This window comes from Echinops telfairi, unplaced genomic scaffold, assembly GCF_000313985.2.
Source record: "Echinops telfairi isolate 266 unplaced genomic scaffold, ASM31398v2 ScPeMD7_655;HRSCAF=1070, whole genome shotgun sequence".
Taxonomy (NCBI): domain Eukaryota; kingdom Metazoa; phylum Chordata; class Mammalia; order Afrosoricida; family Tenrecidae; genus Echinops; species Echinops telfairi.
The window spans coordinates 4662660-4669349 of record NW_022104553.1 but is presented as its reverse complement, the minus strand read 5'-3'; the positions used below and the strand labels follow the sequence as shown (position 1 = coordinate 4669349).

The 6690-nt window shown below is 39.7% G+C and overlaps 1 non-coding gene across 1 annotated transcript; it reads left to right on the top strand.

Annotated features, from left to right (window-relative positions):
* The first annotated feature begins 6329 nt into the window (after positions 1 to 6329).
* LOC115870429 lies at positions 6330 to 6486 on the top strand. The gene has a single exon (XR_004046704.1). It is a non-coding gene; the product is annotated as a U1 spliceosomal RNA (small nuclear RNA).
* The last annotated feature ends 204 nt before the right edge of the window (positions 6487 to 6690 follow it).

The window sequence follows — 6690 nt, the reverse complement described above, 5'->3', positions numbered from 1 at the left end:
CAACCACGAGGTGTCGAAGGGATCAGGTGTAAGGCATCATCAGAACAAAAAATCTTACCATAGTGAATGATGGGGGGAGCGCGGAGTGGAGACTCAAAACCCATGGGGAGGGGGCAGCACATGTGCATAAGGTTATCATGAGGCAGGAGCCAGCTCAACCACAGTTATCAGCATAGAATTGAGATTCTGAGATTCTTACGGATGCATGCAAGCATTGAACTCAATCCTACTGTGTCTTGAATTTTATGATCATCTCCTTTCATCACATCCATTGCATCTTCTAGAAGGCTCTCTCTTCTCCCTATGTCTGGAAAGCCTGCCCAGCTTTTAAGACTCCTTCTCCACACAGACCTCCGTGTCGACTTCAGCTCATGTGGTGCTCTTCCCCCGTTTGACCCCGGCAACACATATCATCTATATCACAAAATGCAGCGTAATATTGAATATTGTATCATGCACAGGCTTCAGATCTTTGGAACATTAATTTGCCATTCAATCTCCCCCATGAGACTCTAGGCTTCATGAGGTTATGAATTTGGAACTTTTTCTGAATTTCTTGGACTGGTTAACCCAGTGACTATTAGGTGTGCAACAAATTCATGCTGAGGTAATAGCCAAAACCCACTAGAGGAAAAATAGAATTTTTTCTTGACTTGACAAATATAGAATATAAGCCTATTCTAACCATAAAAATGGACCCAAGTCCCAACTCTGTAAGTACTCCCCCAATTCGCTTTCTTTTAAAAGCACTATTGTGGTAAAAATATATAAAGCATAAACTGTCCATTTCAACCACTTTTTGCAGTATACAATTCAAGAACGTTAATTATATTCAGCACATTGGTCAACCATAATGGATCTTTTTTCCAAAATTTTTTATCCTCTTAAATACCATGCCCCCCCCCAAAAAAAAAAACCAAAACAAGCTCACTGCCATCTAGTTGATTCTGATGGACTCATTATGACTCTTTAGGACAGAATAGAACTGCCCCTGTAGGTTTCCCAGGTGGTGCATCTCTATGGGAGCAGAGACCTTCAGCTTTCTTCGGTGGAGCGGCTGCTGGACTCAACGTGCTGATGTTGTGGTCAGCAGCCCAGTATGAAATCCAAGACATCTCTAGGGCTCCCATATCCTTAAATAGAGACACTAAATTCATTAAGCAATATTCCTGCTTTCCCTTTCACTTCCCTTACCCCCAATGCCCTCAGTTCCTGGTACCCTAGAATAACTATGACCTCTCTACATGGCCTAGCCTACATCTTTTATTTGTCCTTTTGAAGTTAGCCTATTTCAATCAGCATAATATTTCCAAAGTTCATTCATGCTGTAGCGTGTATTAGAACATCATCTCTCTATGGCTGTGTGATATTCATAGCTACGTATATCCATCTACCGATATATCACATTTTGTTCTCCATTCTTCTACTGATGGACATTTGAGTTGTTTCCACCTTTTGGCTATTGTGAACAATGCTACAACAGACATTGTTCTACAAGTCCCACCTCTCTTACATGGCTCAAAAAAATCATCAGCCCTACATTAGATGAGGCTTCTTCAACCACCAAAAAAACCCTGCTTGGGTGGAAACTAAAAGTTGATGTAACCTTATATGCACGATGTAGATTACAGGGTTAAGTGCTTGCCAGTCTGCACCCAAGGAGATGATTCACTGTCTTGAGGCAGGTGGGACCAGCACCCAGATAACGATCAGACACAGAGCCTAAGGGGAGCCAGCGCCAGGCAGCCATGAGGGCAGAAGGCTGCTGTGCTCCAATGTTCCTTTTTTTTTTTTTATGATTATGGGATTAATTCCTGCAGTTATGAGGTTAAAATTCAGAATCAGAAATTCTTTTATTTTAAAAATCTTTTTATTAGGGGCTCATACAACTCTTATCACAATCCATACACACATCTATTGTGTCAATCACATTTGTACATTCATTGCCCTCATCATTCTCAAAACATTTGCTCTCCACTTAAGGCCCTGGCATCAGCTCCTCGTTTTTTCCCCTCCCTCCCCAATGTTCGTTATATAGGAACGGGACAAAGGAGGCTTTGGTAGAGCGGAAGGAAACAAGATGCAATGTAGATGGGGCACCCTTTGGAATAAACAGCTATTGGGATAGTGGGTAGTGATGGTCAATGTTTGATCCTGGAGATGCTTTTGTGTTAGCTCCTAATATATGTCTAAATGCACAAACATCACAGGTGAGGAAGGCTTGCTCTGGGTGTCCGGGAGAAGTAAGACCATCCCTTGGAGCTGAGAGGCTGGCCCTTAGGATGCTGACATAATGATTTCACAGGACACTTTCTAGGCCAAAGAGTTATCTTTCTGGCATCACTTACTTCCTCCTTAAGGATAAACCCTCATCCTTATATGAAATGTGGGAACACTACCTACAAAATGATCTCAACTGACAGATGCATTAAAAAAAAAAAAAAAAGGGCCCCTGTCTTCCATGGGCATTTCAATTCACTTTTTAGAACCAACTGCAAAGTGTTGCATTTAGGGAGATTTCAAAATCAGGTGTTTTGAAAGAAAACTGTATGGAATTCCCCTTCCTTCTCTCGTGGATCTGACGTTCTCCCTCCTCCTGGAATGGCCAGAGATCACCAACGATGCCAGTGCAGGTTGCCTCCAGGTCCCCTCCTCCACACCTCCTCGCGCCCAGAGATAATGAGCATCTCTAGAGTGGCACGCACCTGAGATCCATCCCTCCTGGCACTTGGCACAGAGCAGAGTTCAAAACATCTCTACCCCCACAACACAAAATCTTAAAATTCCTGGAAAAAATTCACCCGCTGCATATGACCGAAGTGTTTAATTGTCAGACAGGGACATGTTTGTTTTGGTCCTTGTGTACTCCAAATCCCTCTGACTGCCCGTACCCCGTCATCTGGGGGATTTTACATGGTCAGTGGACCAGGAATTGATTTTCAGAGATAATTACTTACTGAGTTTAAGAGTGATCTGCCTACAAATTGAACATACCAGCTTTCCATACTGAGCTGGCTTGAGTGTTGCTGTGATGCTGGAAGATATGACATTAGTATTGCTACCAACTAACAACATCAACATGTAGAAATGAAACTTCTGAATAAAACCAGAAGATGGGATTAAAACATCATTCTGGTTAAAATTAGAATAGAGAAGTATTTCTGTGTAAGTAAGGTTGGAGTGGATTTGCCAAGAGGTCTAGCTTGCTTTGTTTTGATTTATTCTTGTTGCTTTGTTCTGTTTAATTTGTGCTACCCAGATCAAACTGGCCATGACATCACTAGAGAAGTGAGGGAGGGAGCAGACCGCATCAGGTGATACTGTCAGAGGGAGTGACACCAAAATTGCTGTCTATAACATTTTTGTGCAATGCTTCAGCAGCAATTTATTATTTTTTTATAAAAACATCCCTATAGTTCATGGTAATAACAAAATTCTTTTCCACAAGCCCAACTTACATGTCTCAATATGCCTGCAAGGCTAATAACTCTATTCAATTTTACCTTTTGAACCTTCTGTTCAATGACTACTCTGGCCAGAGTGGTCATTATTACTCAACTACAATGACCCTGCAAGTCATATTTTTACATCTGTACCTGCCCCAAGCAGGTACTGTTGTTTTCATTACTGTCAGTGTTTTTATCATCGCTGCTTTTGTCAAACTTTTTGGCATATTTGCTACAGTATTGTGGCAAATAGTACTTGTGAACTTATATTAATAACTTTCTTGAGAATGATATAGTGATTAAAGAGAAAAGAGAAAACGAAAAAGAGGCTTCCATTGAGTTACTAATAATGCTGTGACTCATTGTGTTGTCGTTCAGGGTATAAAGATTTTTCAGTGATTTTTGTTGTGCATATTCATATTATCTTATAAATATTACATTAAGCAATATACAACTATATACAAGGGGCTTCAAAAAGCTCACGGAACATTTTCATTATCTATTCATTTGATTTTTCCATGAAGTTTTTGAAGCCTCCTCTTATTGCTCACCACTTATTCTATGATTAAAATTGATGATAAACCTTCCTGTTGCATGGTAGGAAAGGAAGTCCATGGTGGGGGCTGGGAAGTAACACCATTAGTTGCCAGGCTAGATGCCACCAACCCCTGTGACACCACCACAGCTGGTCCTTACAGACTAATTGCTAAGAGACAGCTCTTCCAGGGAAGTGGGTTCAATAAGCATCACCGTCTTTAATTATACAGCATATTATATACCTTACCTCTATAATTATTTATTTTATGGCATCGTGCCATCCTATAGATAAACAAAGACTTTCAGAAAATTTACTAGCTTTTCTGGGAGTGCCCTCAAAAGGGTATAATTTTCACTCTAACTAATAACTAACATGGGACTAACTCTTCAACTTGATAACTAACTTGCTGGGGTACAGTAAGTTCAGAAATCCCTTCATTATATTTTTTTCTATTAAAGTAAAAACAAGGAAACATTTAGCATATCCAAGTGAACAAGGGATATAGTGTTGGAAGTATAAACATGCCATGTAGAAATTTTGTATTCACGGGATCCACAGTCTAGACAATGAGACAGATATGTAAATAATTAAAATTAAATCTGATAAGGGTCCAAAAAGCAGAGGTGATTTATGGTTGGAAGTTGGAGGTGGGAAGACTTCACAGTATACGTAGGAGCCTGAGGTGAATTTTGAAGAATGAATTGAAATTTTCAAGACAAACAAAGTCTAAGGGGACATGCCAAGAAAGGTGACCAGCATGAAGAAGAGTTATGTGTTTGGGCCAACTCCTTGGAGATGTGAGTGGTAGAATGAATATGTGGAAATGAGACTGGAACTGTAGGACCCAACGATAGGCTAAAACCTGGAATTTGTCTATTTCATCCTCCTCAAGAATTTACACAGGCAACCACAAACAGTTTTTAAATGCACAACGTAAATGGACTATTGGATGTAACACATGATTGAAGTAGTATGACTAGTCTTAGGTGAATTGATCCAAGAATCTTGAGGCTCAATATACTTTCCAGTAAACTAGTATTGTCAAAATCAAAAGGCCACACCACATAAAAAGCAAAATTGTCTCCACAAGCAAGCCACACATAACAAGGACAATCAGAAGTGGGTGCTGGTGGGCTGTGCGTGATACAAGGACCTCGTAAGATGGGCCAGAGGGAGCAAACATGGAGACAGAGTAAGAGGTGCAGGAAGTAGGGGAGATGCACAGGGAAATGGAGTCCAGAGAACTGATAGAGTTTTTTTAATTTTCTTGTTCTTTAAGGGCAGCTGTTGCTGGCAAGTCTTTTTTCACACCTTTCATAAAGGCTTCTCCTTGCTTTTGATCTTGTTTTTTCTCTAATATCTTCTAGTTTCATCATGTTTTAGCTTTATCACACAAAGCCTCCTGGTATCTATCACTTGTCACATACGGACCTCTGTCTTTCACTTCTTATTTCCTAACCTGGCCGCCTGTAGTAATCTAGACATGGAAAAGTTCATTCGTACCTTCATTAAACTATATATTTTTATAAATGAAATAATATTTTAGTAAACCATCACAGCACCTGCCGAAGGTGATGAGAAGTGAGAATAATACTTACCAAGTAAACAATGGCCTACAAACCATGATGTGGTGAGCCCAAAGTCAATGTTGTAAGAAACTAGCAATTCCTCTTATCCAGTTCAGTTTTGAGCATGGTGGTCTGAACAATTACATAGCACAGTAGAGGCTTGATAGATGATGGATTTTGTTGTTCTTCTGTGCCATCAAGTCAGTTCTGACTCAGAGTGACCCTTTGTACAACAAAATGACACACTGCCTGGTCAGAGCTTTATATATAGTAAGAACAACGTTACTTATATCTCTACTTTTCCCTACAAAATATTTGAAGGGGATTGACCACAAAATATATACAGTATTATGAAGTATCATAGATTTGAAGGAATTGACCACAACATACAGACAGTATTATGGTTAAATAAGCATAAATATGCAGGCTATAAGGACTTATGCAACCACTATAATTGTTTCAAATTTTACTTTTGTGCTTATTAGCAGCCAAACTATAAAGGAAAATATGATCGATTATATAGCTCCAATGATTTACAAGGAAAATAAATTGTTCCTCAGAGGAAAGTTAGCTTCTCTAAGAATATGGCTCCAAAATATATGCCTCATGTGTAATCTTGTATTAACAGCTCTATCCATCCAATTGTGATAGACAGTATCGTAGTCCTACATTCCCACAGTAAAAGCAATAAACTCTCTAGTAAAGATGGCACACTGCTTTGCAACCTGGGATACACATTTGTATCAGTTATAGTCTATGTAAAAGAAAAAATCACTCATACTTACCTTGCAGGGGAGATACCATGATCAAGAAGGTGGTTTTCCCAGGGCGAGGCTTATCCATTGCACTCCGGATGTGCTGACCCCTGTGATTTCCCCAAATGTGGGAAACTCGGCTGTACAATTTGTGGTAGTGGGGGAAAAAAAATCACTCAAAAGTTTGGAGACTTAAAACAACTACTATTTTTGTTGTTCTTGATATTGTGGGTCAGCAAATTACACTGGAGTCCAGCTAAGTGGTTCTTCGACCACAATGACGTTCTGTTTTAATTGATCAGAAAAGGAACCCATTTATCAGCAGCAGTTAAAAAGCCTCTCAGGATTGACATTGTGTAAAATTAAGACGTGGACATTTTTCA